At 44.5% G+C, this 18,712-nt stretch overlaps 1 pseudogene; it reads left to right on the top strand.

The window, feature by feature from the left end:
• Positions 1 to 4,640: 4,640 nt before the first annotated feature.
• LOC127328966 (cytochrome P450 81Q32-like) lies at positions 4,641 to 6,054 on the top strand (annotated as a pseudogene).
• The last annotated feature ends 12,658 nt before the right edge of the window (positions 6,055 to 18,712 follow it).

Below are 18,712 nucleotides of genomic sequence, written 5' to 3'. Positions count from 1 at the left end.
GAAGTCGAGGAGGTTCGCGTGATCTCAGTGGCAGGAGACGGAGCGCTCGCCGCTCGGGGTGGGCTGAATTCAACACGATTCTATTTTTCTCAAATTTCAACGCGATTAATTGGCTGGAGATTGGAGAGTCATCTGTTCGAAATTACTCCTCGACTCCTCGGTTTGATCAATGTGGTAGCTACACCATTAAGATGACTCGATCAAGCAAGGCATGTGAAGGAGCTGCTAGCTTGTTGAATCTACGTAAATTACATCTACTCTCTCACACAGAAAAATAACTAGTCCATCTGCCATGACTATATGCGGAATATTTGCACATTTGCCACACTTTACATTTTTTATTGCATATTTGCCCTATGACCACCACATGTCAGTGACACATGGTGTGGCAAATATGCAAAGTGCGAAAAAAAGTGTGGCAAATGTGCAAATCCCCCGACTATATGCATGTGTGTTTTTTTTGTATGCATATATTTTGGCTTTTCAACAACATATCAAAACAACCAGGCACAGATCTAAAAACCAATCTTCAATTCTACAAAATGATATATACTCCATTACAAACGATGAAAATTCACCATAATTAATAGTTGTTCAACACTAAGTTTCCCTGCCTGACCCGCAAAAAAAAAAAGTTTCCCTGCCTGTGACCTGGTTATCATTGCAATTTTTTTAAAACGTAGCAACCATTTTAATCAAATGTTACAAATATACAATTGGTAACAAGGAGTCATCATCTACACATATTAATATATATTAGATTATCTAGGTATTAATTTGAGTACGAGTTAATTAACTAATTGTTAGAAATTGATAACTTAGTGAGACGGTCATGGTTATCACCGGGCCCGGTGAAGGAGTATAGGAATGACCGACTCCGACACCTAAGGTTGATGGTTTTCATGGTATTCGCGGCGAGAGAACGCATGGTGCAGCTGATGGATAGGCGAACGAACCGCGCGCGTTTTTGGTTGTTTGCTCTAATCGATCATCAATTATTATTACTGCGTAGTAGATGTCTTGATTATTTATTAAAAAAATCAGATTTATTATTAGGTCCAAGTCTGGTTTCAAAAAACGAATGAAAAACGAAAGAGTACTACTAATTTGTTCTAGTGCACGCCCACTTGAAATAAATTAATTACCTGCAAGTGGAGTTATACATTGCCAAAAAGAAACTAGTAGCTATGGATGGATAGACCGATCCATTTAATCTCCAAGAAAAGATAGTAGATCCATTTAATTCATGTACGAGGTTACTGAAAGCATGCATGCATACGTGCGCCCGCCCTAGTGAGCGAAAACAGAGGAAATTAGAAATGATGCGATCGATGGAGTCAAGTTGGACATGTCAGTACATGTTATCATGTAACCCTCTCCCGTAAAAGAAAAGAGAGGCGGCAGGTACGGTGTAAACCCTAGCAGCCGTCGCCACCCATTTGCCTCGTTCTGGCCGTCTACGTCAGAGAATCGATGGGTCCCTGCCTTCTCTGCTAGCCGCTCCAACGGTGGCAAAGGGTGGGGACCTCGGACTTGCGCTCAGCGCTACGGAAGGTCCGTAAAGGTAGAGTTTGGTCAATCGGCGGTCACCTTCTGATATGTGCTATGACCAATTTCTCTGACGGCATTTCTCCGTTGCTCAAAGAATCAATCATACTTGGTCACCTCCGTTGTGATATGCTTGAACAAGTTGATGCTCATCCGAAAACGCTACCGAAAATAGCTTTCGGGAAAATCGGATTCTCGTTGAAATACGACCGCATCAACTTTTGTCTACCGAACATCGATCCACCTGTTTTTTGCTTCTTGACGGCGCGGTATGCTAGTAGTATGGATATGTTCTCTTCTTCCTCTATGTCGTACTCGTGGGTGGGGAAATGGAGGGTGCGGGGTGAAATTTCCAGCTGTTGTATATTCACGTGCGTCCGAACAGATGTCGCGCGTTGCAGCCGACGTGTCACATATGGCGCCCCGGATAGTGCAAGCCGTCGTGCGGACAAAAAAATTTGCAACGCCGCCGCGGATAGCGCACCTGCTGGAGGACCGATTTCATCTCCACGCACTGCATACTGGTGGTTTTTATAGCGCGGGCGCGGGACAGCGCGCTCTTATATATGTGAGCTAGTCGTGCGGGAGAGAAGAAAATTAGAAAAGGACTATGGCGAATTGCTCTTTTCCTTGTATTTTGGGCGGCCGCAACTGGTTTGGGTGACTCACGGAGAAATCGTCGAGTCAAAAAAAAAAAAAAAGAACCATCAAATCTAATCGCAAAAAATAGAGAACCATCTTGGTGTACTACGTGGTTTGATGATTATTACTGTACTTGCAAGGAACGAAGTGGTTTTCTTTTGGTTCGTTGCTGTAATTAATCGATCGATCATCAACTATGAGTAGACGCGGTCTTGATTCTTAATAAAAAAATCCGATTTTTTGTTGTTGTTGATGGAGCATACACATGGACATGGCAAGTTGAGAGGTAGTCTATACCTAATAATAAAGGAGCTAAGGTTTCTGCCAAAAAGTTTCGTCAACGCTTTTTCTAGGACCGTTTTGCCCTCCCACCAAATGTCATATAACGCACCCGTGCCATCAAAACGGTTCATTTATTTTCTACGGCTGATTCGTTCTCGAGATCCTTTCCACACGGCGTGGCAGCCGCGTCGTATCGGTGAATTGGCTCATGGGCCTAGATGGCTCGCACGCCGACCAGTACCATAAAGAAATCGAGATGATGCGTTGATGTTTTAGTCCCACCTCGCTCGCTAATACCAACTTTTGCCGATTTATATGCTCACAATTTTCCTAGATTATCAGCGAGCTGTCCCAAAATATCAACCTGCAGTACTGTTGTCCGAAATTGAGGAATTGCAGTCAAGACATGATCTTGGATCAGATGAATTTGAGGAATGGTGATAGAGAGAGGCAGAGCGGCGGAAGGTCAACAAGAAAGGCGAGGGGAGAAAACGCGGCTGTTGGGCAAGAAAACGTGCCTGGTAGGCGCCAGGTGATTGCACTAGAGCTCGATCCGACCAGGCCCCGGGAGGGTGCACCTGACGGCGGGAGGAAGAGACGGACGATGAGAATTGCGGCCGCCGGCCTCGCTCTCGCCGTCTCGCGTCCTAAAAGTGGGGTGGGGATCGGAAGTAGCAAGCCAAAAGACGCACGGACTCGAGGACGGTGGAGCAGATGACTCGCCCCGGGACCCGGCCGCCCGGCGCTGTTAGAAATTCAAAGGAGGCAGACGGGGGGAGTTTCAGAGAAAAGGGAAAATTTGCTCGGAATCGGGGCGGCCAAGAGATTTCCGTTCTACTGCTTGGGCTGCTGCCGAGTCAACGAGAATGATGGAGACGGGGGAGGAAGAAATCGGGGGCACATCCTTCGCTTTGCAAAAGAAAGCTTATCCTTTCCTCTATACCACACAGGCGGCTTGTACGTTGCAGTACCAACACGGGAAGAGTCTCTTTTTCATTTTCCCTAGCACGGTGTCATTCAGACCTTCTTCTTGTGCTTACACGTGCCATAATACTTAGACAAATCCCAAGAATCATGTATGTATTTTTTTCTTCATCATTGTGCACCAACCATTTTTAAACAGAATATTATTTTGAATAAACAGAAAACATTATATGACATGTGGGGCATGCTTCTTTTGTTTTATACGTTGTACCACACTAGAGATTTCCCAAAAAAGGGTGTACACATTTGTTCTCCTCTTTTTTCCATCAACTATTTTCAAACAGAAAATAATTTTCAATATGCAAAAATATAAAATTGGAAATTATTTTTAACTTTCAAAGAAAAGTCCAACAGAGACATCATGATGGAGAGGGCACGTGTGACTTTCTTATGATGGATAGGGGTTCGATCAACAACTGTGCACATGTGACACAGGCCCTGCCACGAATGATGCTTCCGTTGCACCGGGACTATCTTGGTTATGCAGAAACCGGATGTAACGCTTAAACACTTATTGAGTAATAAAACGTTTTATATCAAAAAAGCCTACTTAGATTTGTAAAAATTGTCCCAATACACGGGTATGTTTTCCTATCAGGATAATGTACAAGGGGAGAGGTGATGTCCGTGAAAAGGGGCTCAATACAAAGATATGTTAAATATAGATGTAACGATACATATAATTTTGATATTATGATAATATTATTGAAAATCCGCCGCAACGCGTGGGCACTGTCCTAGTAGGAGAAAAAAAGAAGCGCGCGGGGTAGCGATCGACGGATGTATTTGACGTATACGATTCAGAAGAGGTTCGGTTCAAGTATTGAATTGAATGGAAGGAAAAAAGGAGGCGGTGGAGACAGCTGGCAGACGTACCGAACCGACATTCCTTAAAATCCTGCGCGGGAGAAGAAAATTGAAAGGAGAAGCGATGTCAGTTGTGCTTTGCATTGCATCGCCACGGGAGGTGGTCCACCGATGTGGCTTGACGATCTGGTCCCGAGAGAAGAAGGATCCGTCGCGTCTCGCGTGAGTCGGTCCGCTCCTGCATATGCACGCACGCGCGCTAGCTACCCCTTTCTGCTTTTCGTCGCCAGCTGGCGGACGCGGTCAGCCGGAGGAACGCCACATCGACGCAGAACGGCGGAAGCTGCAGCTGGAAGATGCCGCTGAGGCATTCGGCGTCATGCTCACGCTGCACAAGTCAGAGCCGGAGATGTACACGGACACTTTCATCGCCGCCCTCGTCGCCGTGAGTCTCGCACGCACAAGGCACAACCCATGCTTCCATTCTCAAGCTCTACCACCGCTCATCCGGTACTAATTTAATCTTGTTAATTTGGATCGCAGAATCTTCTGGGCGTCGGGACAGAGACGACGTCCACCACGACCGAATGGGCCATGGCGCTCCTGCTCAACCACCCGGCGGTGCTCAACAAGGCGCAGGCCGAGATCGACGCGCGCCTCGGCGCCGACCCCGGCCGCCTCCTCGACAAGACCGACCTGCCCCACCTCCCCTACCTCCACTGCGTCATCACCGAGACGCTCCGCCTGCGCCCCGCCGCGCCGTTGCTGCTGCCGCACGAGGCCGCCGCCGACTGCAAGCTCCACGGCTACGACGTCGCCGCGGGCACCATCGTGCTCGTCAACGCACACGTCATCAACCGCGACCCGGCCACGTGGGGCCCGGCGCCGAACGAGTTCGAAGCCGAGAGAGGTTCGAGCACGGCGCCGCGGACGGGAAGCTCATGATATCCTTCGGGATGGGCCGCCGCAAGTGCCCCGGGGAGAGCCTCGCCATGAGGACCATGGGCCTGGTTCTTGGCACGCTCATCCAGTGCTTCTACTGGAAAAGGGTTGGGGATGAAGACGTCGACATGGCCGCCAGCTCTGGCACCGTCATGCTCAAGACTCACCCTCTCGAAGCCCTATGCACACCGCGACCAGGCTTGCATGCCCTCCTTCACCATATCTGAACAAGCTAGAAATGCTACTGTAAAAGGAATTATAAAAATAATGGAAAATTTGCTACATGACACCGGTTATTTTCTGGTATTTGCTGAAACACACCGCACGATTATGTATTTGCCAGGTACCATTACAATTTTGTGACACATTTACCAGGACACACCACCAGCCTAAGACGGAAAGTTTTGCACTTTTGCCTGTGGACTGGTTTTGAAGACAAAGTAGAAAGCTTTCCCTTTTTAGCCAGGTGGTGTGTTCTGACAAATGTGCCATAGAATTATAATAATATCTGGCAAAGACACAATCGAGCGGTGTGTTTCAGCAAACATAAAAAAATAACGGTGTCATGTGGCAAATTTTTCCATATTTTATTGGTCAAATGGTAAAACTTAAATTTGGTAATAGATGTGTGTTGTGTAAATATGGATGTATGGAGTACATATAAACGTGGAATGGAAGAACACATCATTGTTCATGGATAGTTATAGTAGTACGAGAAATGTGAAAATACAAAAATAGAATTGCAAAGGTCGACAGTCAAGCTGAAACTAAAGATACATAGTTAGAGGAGAGTGGACGCGTGTAAGTACAAAAGTATTTTCTATAATTAACGTTGTTAATATTTCTAAACACCAGAGATATTTATTTCTAAGTCTGCCAAATGTTGTACCCAACTTCTGAAACCATAAGTATTTTTGTTTTCATGGCTTAATAAGGTAAGATGGTATCTTGCGCATAATAAAACAAGTATATACGTGCAAAACACGTGTAGTTTACTAGTATAAAATCATGTAGGAGAAACACCTTCAAGAAATATCCCTCGGATGAATAAATTTTATTTACTCGCCATGAAAGTATTGAAGTGACCAAAAAGTTAGATATACCCCCACCCTCCCTCCTTCTCCTCGCCACCTCCTGTGACTGTTGTCGGCGAAGTCTGACATAGCAAGTGATGGGGGCGACGGGGACCCCTGGTGCGGCGGGCAAGCCTCCGCACGAGGTGGGGTGGGGGTGCCCCCTACATCTGGTAGCTCGACGACGTGGCCCTCCTCCCTCTCACCCTCCGCTCGGCCTCGCCGGTGCTTCGATGGCCGAAGGCGAGGTGCTGCTTGTTGCGCCCAGGTCGGGGACCATGGAAGCTAGGGCGGCATCACTAGATGGCGGAGACCTGGCGGCGGGTGGCGGAGCATTGGGTGCTGTTGACCGTGGCCCTCGGTCGTGTGGGCGGTGGGCGGGGGCGCGATGCGGAGGCCACCCTGTTGGGCCTCTGGCATTTGTTGAAGATGGTTGATCCTCCCCGCTTTGCTCGCCTCACCTCCCTGGCCACGGATCTTGTTCTTGTGGTTGGTGGGTGCGGCCGGAAGAGGGGCTCTCGACTGGAGGGAACTCTTAGCCAACGGTGGCGGTCACTACGTCGACGATGTTGTCGGCGTTGTTCTCCTTCTTGAAATTCAATCAAACCCAATCATCAGTTTTCATTAAAATTCACCAAGTCAACCATGTCACCTTCACCTTCACATCTTTCAAAGTCATTTCACTTCATACGTTCCCATCTAGAGTAGTCATTTCACTTCAACCTTCGCCATGAACATTAAGAATAAAGCTAAGAACATATGTGTTCATATGCAACAGCGGAGCGTGTCTCTCTCTCACACAATGAATGCTAGGATCCAATTTTATTCAAACAAAACGAAAATGAAAACATAAAGATGCTTCAAGTAAAGCACATAAGATGTGACGGAATAAAAATATAGTTTCACTAGAGGTGACCTGATAAGTTGTCGATGAAGAAGGGGATGCCTTGGGCATCCCCAAGCTTAGACGCTTGAGTCTTCTTGAAATATGCAGGGATGAACCACGGGGGCATCCCCAAGCTTAGAGTTTTCACTCTCCTTGATCATATTGTATCATCCTCCTCTCTTGATCCTTGAAAACTTCCTCCACACCAAACTCAAAACAAACTCATTAGTGGGTTAGTGCATAATCAAAAATTCACATATTCAGAGGTGACATAATTATTCTTAACACTTCTGGACATTGCATAAAGCTACTGAAAGTTAATGGAACAAAGAAATCCATCAAACATAGCAAAACAGGCAATGCGAAATAAAAGGCAGAATCTGTCAAAACAAAACAGTCTGTAAATACATGTTATAGATGTTTATCTCACTGGTTCTCGTTCTAGTACTGGGTATTTGATACTGGTTCGGTTGCTCATATTTGTAACTCGAAACAGGAACTAAAGAATAAACGAAGACTACTGAAAGATGAAGTGACGATACGTGTTGGAAATGGATCCAAGGTCAATGTGATCGCTGTCGGAACACTTCCTCTACATCTACCTTCGGGATTAGTTTTAAGCCTAAATAATTGTTATTTTGTACCCGCGTTGAGCATGAACATTATATCTGGATCTTGTTTAATGCAAGACGGTTATTCATTCAAGTATGAGAATAATGGTTGTTGGGCCTCTGGCATTTGTTGAAGATGGTTGATCCTCCCCGCTTTGCTCGCCTCACCTCCCTGGCCACGGATCTTGTTCTTGTGGTTGGTGGGTGCGGCCGGAAGAGGGGCTCTCGACTGGAGGGAACTCTTAGCCGACGGTGGCGATCACTACGTCGACGATGTTGTCGGCGTTGTTCTCCTTCTTGAAGGCGACAAAGAGGTCTATTCCCTTCATCCATGACCTACCTATCTCGGATGAAAACTCAAATCTTCGGTTTGGGCGGCGGCACTCCCTTGTTGGAGGCGTCGCCTTGAGATAGCGGGGTTGCTGGTCGAGCTCGGCGGTGGATGGTAGGTAGCTGGTAGCGGTTTCACCGCATCTTCTATGTGTTCTCCCAGCAGCTAGGTCCTATGTGTTGTACTTGTTGATGCAGATGTAGGTGAAGTTTGTGGATGGCAGCGTGGCGAGGCGAGTGCTTGTATCCTTCTTCTCTGGCAGCAAGCTTACAATGCTCATTGTCGACGGGGCTCCTCTGCAATGCCCACCATGAGGGGCTTAGGAATGACTCACTCCTTCATGTTAGCACAAGACATCGGATACCAAACGAACATAAGGCGAGATTTACCTGTGTTCGGTGCCCTCAATGAGGTAAAACCCTTACTCCCGCTTGGCTGATCTTGGGCCTGGTTCTTGGCACGCTCATCCAGCGCTTCGATCGGAAAAGGGTTGGGGATGAAGACGTCGACATGGCCGCCAGCTACGGCACCGTCATGCTCCGCACTCACCCTCTCGAAGCCCTATGCACACCGCGACCAGGCTTGCATGCGCTCCTTCACCACATCTGAACAAGCTAGAAATGCTACTGTAAAAGGAATTATAAAAATAAGGGAAAATTTGCTACATGATACCGTTATTTTCTGGTATTTGCTGAAATACACTGCACGATTATGTATTTGCCAGGTACCATTACAATTTTAGACACATTTGCCAGGACACACCATCAGCCTAAGACGGAAAGTTTTACACTTTTGCCCTGTGGACTAGTTTTGAAGACAAAGTAGAAAGTTTTCCCTTTTTAGCCAGGTGGTGTGTTCTGACAAATGTGCCATAGAATTATTCCCACACATCACTGTGTGGCGGTCGGTGCCATTGAAGCATGAAACAGGGTAGGGAGATGGGAGCTCGACAACTCCCGCGTCGTCTCCTGCTGCTAGCAATGCGTGGATGGATGGATTAGAAAGCAAAACCAATCGAGTTCCAAGGGGTGCACACAGAAGGAACCAAGCCTATGCATGCTACCAGAAGAGATCCGCAAGGGGCCAAACCAAGCCAAAGAACATACATACATACCTCATGGTCTCATGGTCTCCGGCCGGCGGCCGCTGACGAACGACGCGCCGCTCGACTAATAGATTGAGATGAATGGACCAAGCCTCGCCCTCACGCCCAAGTTGACCGGCATAGTGCTCCATCTCCTCTTCTCTCCTCGACAAAGTCAAAGTCTAAGTCATAGTCACACGCGAAATCCGCACGCGGTGTGTGCTTAGTAACGTGTATATATAGAGCTAATGGAGGTTGAAACAGAGAGTGGGAGGTACTAGCCGGAGGCGATGCATATGATGGATCGGTTCAGATGAAGTGTCCCACGGGTCGCTGAATTGGGTGTGGATCTTGTTAATCAATACAATGCCCCGTGGTGAATGATGCATTTTTTCGATAAAAAAAATTTGTGGGGCCCTTTAATTGCTCCATCGAAAATCAGTCCAATTGATTCCACTGATTGTGGAGCTGGCTGGTGGTAGCACGGGGAACTGGAAAGGTAATCTTAACTACAGAACATGCAAACAGACTATTGTATCTCTTTTTCCTAAGAGACAACTCAATGCAAGTATCCATTGGATCCCTCATTAATCTGGCCAGCGGAAGTGCCAATGAGTTGCGGACACAGGCGTCATCGTCAACGTTTGCGTAGGTCTTGCTTGCAGCATCGTGTCACCCACTGAAGTTGCCTCAGGCCGATAATAATCTCCATACAGATTGGTTGATCATTTTCGTAGAAACCTGGTTACGTGGTAAACATCAACTGTCAACATGAAAACCAACCTTATTTTTGAAAGATTTTAGACGCTTTATTCTAGAACTTCATTTGAGTATTTACCTTGAAAAATATTGAAAAATGGACCTTTTCAATTTATTTTCGGATGGAACAAAGAAAATGCGGAAGATTCAAGTTAACTTGCTGCGAACCATGCTTGTAGCCAGGCCACTAGACCACCTAATGTAAGGAATTTTTGACAGGAAATTTGATGTTTCTCTCAGAATTATAAATAATAATCTGCAGAAGAATCTCAACTTTTGTGCTATTTTAAATTTAGAATTCAACCACAGTTTAGCTCATGCCATTCAACACCGTGTAACACAAAATGTGACCATGTGGTTTGTCTTATGGAGACAAACACAAACCGCAAAACAATTAGCAAAATATAACTGGCAACATAAGATAGATGCTCTAGGACAATTGATCTAGCACTGATAACCTAAGATGAAATGATCCAGGCCACGCATCGAGGACCCACAGTATTTTTTTTTTTATGCAAGACCCAGATCTATTAAGAAAATACACCGGTACAGACACCCCCAACAAACAAGAAAAATACAAGAAAAACTAGGGGAAAGACAGCCGCCGCTGCCAACACCGCGCACTGGAGACACGCCGCCGCCATCATCGCTCCGGGGAGCTTTGCAAAGGCCAGCAGCCGGAAGTCCTCCAAGAAAGGGGCCACGAAGGCCCTACGCGCTGAAGTAGAAGCCACCATCTTCTTTGATGTCATCGCCGGCGAGCTTCCGCAAGACCTAAGCCCGCTCCTGTACAGCTCCCGAACTCGGAGCCAACCTCACCAGCTTCACGGAGACGAGGGAGCGGACATCGCCGTGGCAGGGATGAAGCCGGAGGACAAAAGTCCATACCGTGGTCACCGCCGCCGCCTCACCGACCACAGCTAGACACGAAAAGCCCGTCGATTCCTCGCCGCCCTCCCAAGGAAGAGCAACGAGAAGAGGAGAATCGAGGCCACCTTATTCGCCGACGCGCCACCATCGTCCCCATCCGAGCCGCGGCGCCCGACACACTCCTACTATCTACACGCCGAGACCGAAGCACCAGGGTTCCCCCACCCTCCCGCCGCCGAAGTGGCCGGCGGAGGGCGAGGGAACCGCCAGACTTGGCCGCGGCGGAGCGAGGAACGAGAACCTTCCCGGCCGCCCGCCTTATCGCCCGGAGCAAAGAGATAAGGAGGACCCACAGATTAGTCCACCTAAAGCTCACCGGTACCTAACCGGCCAAAGGGAGCCAGCGGCCATGGCCCACTCCATCCTAGCCACCTCCGATCCACTTCTCCCTTCACGGCGGTCGCCATGAAAGAGTTGATGCCCAGCAGTACCCCTCCAAAGGTCACCTCGACTAGCATTGGTTGGTTGAACAAGGCTCGGCGGCTCGTACGTCACCTGCATGACAACAGACAAGAAAAATACGTCATATACGTGAGAAGAGAGACAAAGTCCACAAATACGAAATTAGAAAACATATGGTAAAAACTATAGTAGTCTATACCTCCTTTTTTTTGAAACGGAGGCAAAAGCTTTGCCTCAACCATTAATTAAGGAGAAAGTGCACCGTTTTTAGGAGAAAACCGGGCGAAAACCATACAACAAGACACCACGGGACTAAGCCCACTCAAACCCACCACTGATACAAGCAGACGACGCACTCACCAAGACCAGCTTGCCTTCAAATCAAGCCGATACAAGACACGTGTCTATACCTCCTTGTCCTTGACGATTAGGACATGGCATCCAATTTTGGAACAAGCATCAGGCAAAATCACAGAACATGCAAGATGTGTACTTTTATGCTACTAACAGGAAAACATGTATGCATGGCTAGTCAAAACTTACATTATCCTACTATCACTAATACTTCATCAAACTAACAGGAAAACATGTATTTATGGCTTATTATCAAACTGTAGTTTACCATCATTAGAAGGGACCATACATAAAAAATACAATGATGGTGAAATTCTAATATTGTAATCAACAAGGATAAAAATTCTTGCATAGGAGATGTTGGAGTATTACTAGCAAAAAAACAGTTTGAAATCTATGGACAAGATAGAGCATAACCGCTTGGATCATTCAAGTCCAGTTTAGCTCCAACAAGTGCAACCACTGACAAGATAGCAAATACCAAAATCAGCTATTGAATAACAACTCAAACTTAGGTCAAGCCCAAGTTAAATCAAAATCTGGGTTGAGCTGAAACTAATTCACTCAATTGTTAGTAGCATCTAAGTAAATGAACAAGTGACAACAACTAGTGTCAACAATAATATTCTCTCTGCGTAGAATATTAGTTTCTAAATCAAACACAACAATCAAGATACCCTTATATATTCTTCTATTTATCAATCAAAAGAAGGCAACGTTTATACTACAGGAAAACAACTTCATTGAAATATTCCAGACTTACTTAACTAGCTACCATCTTGGAGGGCACCTCCAAGACCATCATGCAAAGATAGGTGCCACTTAGCAGACATTTCTAAGGAGGTACAACCTGTTGCATCATAACCATAGTTTGGCATAATATATATAGATAAAACAAGATATAGCAACTCACACAATTATACACTAGCACTACTAGACGCAAATCCAGGAATCACCACGAGAAAATAAATGATACGCAGCCATCAGCCACACCCAAGAGCATATGTTTCAATTTTCAAATAAAATCATCATTTAGTTGCAAACTGTTGATTATACTCTCCAAACATTAGTCATGCTAAGCTCTCCTACAACTAAAACGTTGCGCTGGTAACAATGAAACTATCCACGAAACTATGAGGCTGGAATCTATGTTGCTAAACAAAAAATCAGGAATGGAAGTTTTGGTTGTGAAAAAAAAGAACTCCGTCAAAACTATGGATACTAGTACGGATAAACCATGTTTCTAAACGACTAACGGACAAGTGATAGACAGAGTTCAAAACTTCAAATGCATATAGGTAATACTACGGGTAATAAGCCTGGTGCACAAGTTCATCATATGGACCATATAAAAGTCATTCTCACTCCACTCTACTACTGGTCCATGCATAGCTTAGAGACATTCTAAAAGAAGAAAGGGGCAGAGAATCTATCAATCCATCACAAAACAATCAATTAATAGTCAACTCTTCATTCAACATACAACAAATGAAAGAATTATATATCATGGCATGTCTTCTCTATTGGTCAGTACGCAACTACAAAGTAACATCTAATTTATTAGCCACCTTCAATGCAATGTGTTCAATAAGCTGCCACTATAGATATTGGTCGCAAGCGCACCAAGTTGAAAGCACTTCCAGCTAGTCGAAAATAGTTACAGCTTCGTATTTTACCACGGCCAATAGCTAAAATAATTTTAGCCTTCTAGACCAAACATGATCCTTGCGACAAAAGGAGCAACGGAAAATGCATGGCAAGAAACTGCAAGTACCTGCATGCTATCAGAAATTCAAAGAGATACATTTTGCTCTCATTTGTTAGCATATCATGACTAACTATGAGTATTGTTGATGTTGTGTAAGTAGTGTATAGTATCACTGACAAATAAAACACTAATAATTTCAAGCGGTGAAGGCCATCATGGCCTCTTAATTTGGCAAATAAAAAAGAGAAATTATGCTAATAACCAAAGAATCGCAGATCACAAACCTAATATTATAGACTCAATCATAGCAAGTCAATATTTAACGAGATACTAGCCATTATATCCATAACCAAGAGAGCCTGTAGCTACCATAATAAACCTAAATGATGTCATCGACCACAACAATCAATACTAGGCATACCAGCCTAGGCGTACCGTTTAATCAACTTTTCCTAAGCCGTATAAATATGCACTATCATAGAGCATGTAGAGGCGACAATGGGAGTAGTAGATACTCACCTACACCATGGAGTGGAAGACGAGGCGCGCTCCAGCTCCACTTCTTCTCGTGTTGCCGCTGCTGCATCGCATCGCCTACAACTCCCCCTTCTCTAATGCCACAACACCCAACCGCTGCTCCATGTACTCCAATGACTACCACAAAGTTGAAGAAGCTCAGCTCGTCCATAACGACAACAAACAAAAACAGATTAACCTCCAAAATATCACAAGTACAAGTGAGTATGAAATTCTCATTAAGACAAGAAATTAATATTGCTAGAAACGATTTCCAAGGCAACAATTAGGCAACAGTTTTAGGGCAGCAACAGAGGCATCAATTATGCAGATCGAATTCATCTTATGCAGCATTGTGTTGAAGCACAAAAAGGCAACCCAACTTTGACACTTGGATCTAGCCCAGATCAGCTCCACACTATAGCAATGCCCAATTTGTTCAGTTAATATTTGAGAATCAAGAAACTGACGGAACAGACTACATAGAAACTGAATAAAAGGCTAATAGCTGATTTCCATTACATATAGGTAGAGAACTTAAAAAGCTCCTTATAGGTATAAAGTCTATTCCTAATCTCAAATCAACAAACATGAGGTGCGTCAGATGCATAACAACATGCATTTTGACACCAATAGTACCGTAAACGCATGGCCTGTTCGGGCACAACCGGGCTCGCGACGTTCACGATATCCTTTGCCTGCGCGAGATTGGACAAGACCTGATGCCATGTCACAAAATCGAGGGCGCACAGCTAACCAGCGCCCGCACACAAGCTAATCCTGGAAATGGACATCTAATGGCAGCTACTCCGCTCGCTCCGCCCACCTCTCCACATTCCAAGGCTCAATGACTTGCCCGGCTTGGGAACACATCTCAAAGACCCGGGTGCCCCCACGCGTCAAATTCCTCCACCGGCTTGCCTTCCAAGACCACCGTTAAACAACCTACAGGCTTGCTAGAAGAGGCCTCGCAACACCATCCTCGATGCCTACTATGTGACCAAGCGCCTAAAACCATGCGCCACTTGCTCATCAAATGCCCATTCACCAAGCAAATCTGGTATGATGCTTTGGCCTGGCTGCGCCTATCTTGCCGCCGCAGGGCACCGACGAATCCATCTTCACCTGGCTATCGAGTGCAAATCTTGCAACGCCCAAACACCTCTGCAAGGGTCTCGGGTCGACGCACCGCTAATGCCTTGGATGCTCTAGAAACACCAAAATGAGTGTGTGTTTTGAGGGCACTCCCCTTTATCAATAACCCGATGATCAAGATCAAGGAAGAAGTGTCCCTTTGGGCTAAAGCCGGTGCCTTAGGCCTTCGATATGCCCCGCCGACGACATGGGACGTCCATTAGAATTCTCTTAGACTCCTTTGTAACCCACCTCCTAGGAGGCTTGTAAAAACCCTATCTTTTCAATGAAATAAGACGCAAAGGTCCTTTGCGTTTCTCGAAAAAAAGTACTGTAAACAGAGCAAGTCCCATTGACAGGGTTACTCATCACTTCCAAAAGAATTCCATGCACACAAGGTCAGATCAGTGTAAACAAAGTATATATGTTGTCAAGTGGAACAATGTAGACTACAATAGCAAGCTCTATACATACACAACTCTATAGCGGTAACTACATACTGATAGGTATTTTATAAAGTATAATACATTCACTTCTAGGCACGATACTTCCATGTAAGTAGTAATAGACACGGGAAATATACAAACAATGCAGCACTAGGATGGAAATTACATGGCATGCTCTCAAATAACAGGACCACACAATACCAACCAGTCATATTTAAAACAACATAACAACAAGTTAAGGCTTACCGGTACTAAATACTACCACCAGGACCACTAATAGCCTAAACTACCTGTCAAATTCTTAGTAACTAACTCATCACCATGGTTTAAATAGGGGCCATCAGTTCATTGGTACAAAGAGAATACCACGGGGGTATAATTGCAGCACAGAAGGAATCAATGAGCACATGAGCAGAAAAAACTTGAATCTAAGAAGCTGCTAATTTAGCGTAAAGACAATTTCCGAGGGGCGTAAAGAGACTAACCCTATGGTAACATGACAAAATAAATCGAATAACAATCTTCTCTGAACGTCAACCAAAAAAAGAATCAACAAGAAGCACAATAAACAAGCTGGATGATAATGTGCACACATATTCTCGCAACGCAGTAAAGCTCTATTCTCGTGACAAAGTGTATGTTACATTGTTCTAAACCAATCCCATACAATTAAAGGAAATAATATTTCAATCTATACTTTCCTAGATAGCACAATAGAAATATATTCTTGTGCATGAAAAGATTTTGTGACAATACCATACCACATACGTCATGAGAAATTTAAGCACAAGACACAGAGAACAAGAAAACATTGATTAATTTATTGAGAAAGGTCGCAATTGAATATGATAGATGCTCATCAAGGAGTAGCAAAGTGAAGATATATTTACCGAACAACACAACAACTCGTATTCTCCGTGACAGATTTGAGGTCATACGACTAAAAATTGCTTGCTCCCTCGACATCAATAACATTCATGTAATCCAATGGCCAACAACTAAAAAAGTAACTATTGGTGCAGAAAATCCTCTATGCTATGACAAAGCTCTACCAAAACAAAAAACTGAGGATTGATTATAATGTCAAATAAGAAAAGATCAAGGAATTACGCTAAGGAAAACATTTCGAGAAGCATGTAATAGATCTGATTACCGTGTGTTTGAGTGATCTGGTTACTTGTTTAAATCGAGTAAAGTGTACAACAAGGAGAGAGCTAAAATGAACCAAGCTAGGTATAGACATGATCATTTGACAGATAAATTGATCAAGTTTAGTACCATCTATTCATGTTTCATGAAAATAACTACAAGCAAGAGAACATGTGTCACCTAGCTTCAGTACAATCCTAAGCATCACAGTGGAGATGATCAGCCTCTTCTGGTTCCGTAAGTTCCAGGTGCAGGTACGGATAGCCATCATTCAGAAACACATGTTGCCACTGTTCACATTCCATGCATCATGTAAGATAAGTGCATCTAGCTGTGAACTCATCTACCACACATTGAGAATACAAGCTCACACAACTTTTAATCAAGTACGTCTCAGAAATACCATTGAAACTATCGTCAAGCTAAGACAATAAAGAAATTTTTATGTTACAAATCAAACTAGTTATTAAGTTTTTTATTTATCATGGGTTAAGCCAAAGTTTGAAATGAAGCATGCTACGACAGTAGGTACAAAGGTTCCAGCTACTACCAGGAGTCCAACACAGTAGCAGCTCTAAATTCCAACTGGAGCATTTGTGTTTCATTTAGCAATTGTTGGTCCAACAAACTCCAGGATACTCTATTACATGACAAGTATACGATGAACATGAACTGAAGACACAGAAGATGGATGGGGGAAATACAAATCACATGCCAAATAGCATGCCCATTAAATGAAAGAAACCAAGCTTCCTTCTTTCTAAATTAAACTCTCGTACACATCTAAAAGAATAGTGGACCATGGAATTTAAGATAGATAGCTTAACTCAACTTGGCTTAAGTGTGTAGCTTTCAATACATTCTGTAAGTATAACAAAAAAAACCATCGCATGATTAGCGAGATGAATTTTACAAACCCTCAAAATCAAACTGGAAAACACAAAATGTTATGGATTACCAACTAATTTATTTTCTTACATACATTAAGAAATTCTGGACTTTATGGGGAAATGGAATAGTAGTGTTCGTATGCTCTCTCAAGTCCTAGATTGCACAGATCCTAACCATGGTACATTGTGTCATTACAAAATACAATTTCTACTTTAAAATATTACTAGATTCTGTGAAAAAGCATTATATCATCTAGCAAAGGAAGTTAACAATAATGATAGCATATCGGGAAGATGATAGAACCATGCCAGTTACGCCATCATGTTATAGGGACTCGCTAAATCATGAAGGTGGAAGCACAGGTGGCTGATACAAATATAACCCCAAGCATTTTCGTGAGTAGATGCGCCCTTGCACTTAATGACTACTCAATAATTCAGTATATTTGTAGTGACTACAACGACATCCGTTCAACTATCACTTCACGTAAAAAAACATCTTATTTTTTAATATCTAAGTTCCAATGACATAAAATTTATATTCTATCGCATAATGCTTAATTGCTAGCTTTATGTGGATCATATTCCTTTTCATGACATATTAGCAAGTTACAACTGGGAATAGTCGTATAGCAGCCATAAATAAGGCGTCTGTACCACGCACGGATAAAGGGGGAAAATGGGCACAAGATCAGCAATACGCAAACCTGCCTTTCATGTTGATACGTTTGATCCTCTTTGTCGCGGAAGGGGGTCAATCATTAGCAGCCAGTCCCTGGCATCGTAGTTGCTCGCAGATGAGAGGAGTAGCAGATCCTTCTATTGCTCCAGATTGATGTCGGAAGTACCAATAGCCCAAGGAGGCCAGCGCTGCCAGAACGAGGTTGTGCTCACCCATAGTCACGGAGAGTCACGAACATGGTTGTATTTGATGCCTTTGTGCAGCTGGACCTGGACTGGTTCACGCTGGTTCGTGTTGCTGAGTCGCCAATGCTTCTAGCAACAATAACAACAGTGCCGGTCTGCACGAATATTTCCCCGAGCACCTCATGTGCAGGAATGAATGATGCCTTATGTTGCACCCAAGGGTTCACAACCTCTTGTATGCCACTTGACGTGAGTGCAGGAACTGTACAGTGGTTCAGCTTGGCACTCATGGCATTGACGATGCTGGCCAGGACCTGTGTCGAACAGGTGGTGGGCGTCAACGCTTCCGGCTTGAGGGCGGTGATCA

Source organism: Lolium perenne, chromosome 2 (genome assembly GCF_019359855.2).
Source record: "Lolium perenne isolate Kyuss_39 chromosome 2, Kyuss_2.0, whole genome shotgun sequence".
NCBI classification, from domain to species: domain Eukaryota; kingdom Viridiplantae; phylum Streptophyta; class Magnoliopsida; order Poales; family Poaceae; genus Lolium; species Lolium perenne.
The sequence above is the reverse complement of the archived record's forward strand: the minus strand, read 5'-3'. Positions and strand labels throughout refer to the sequence as shown.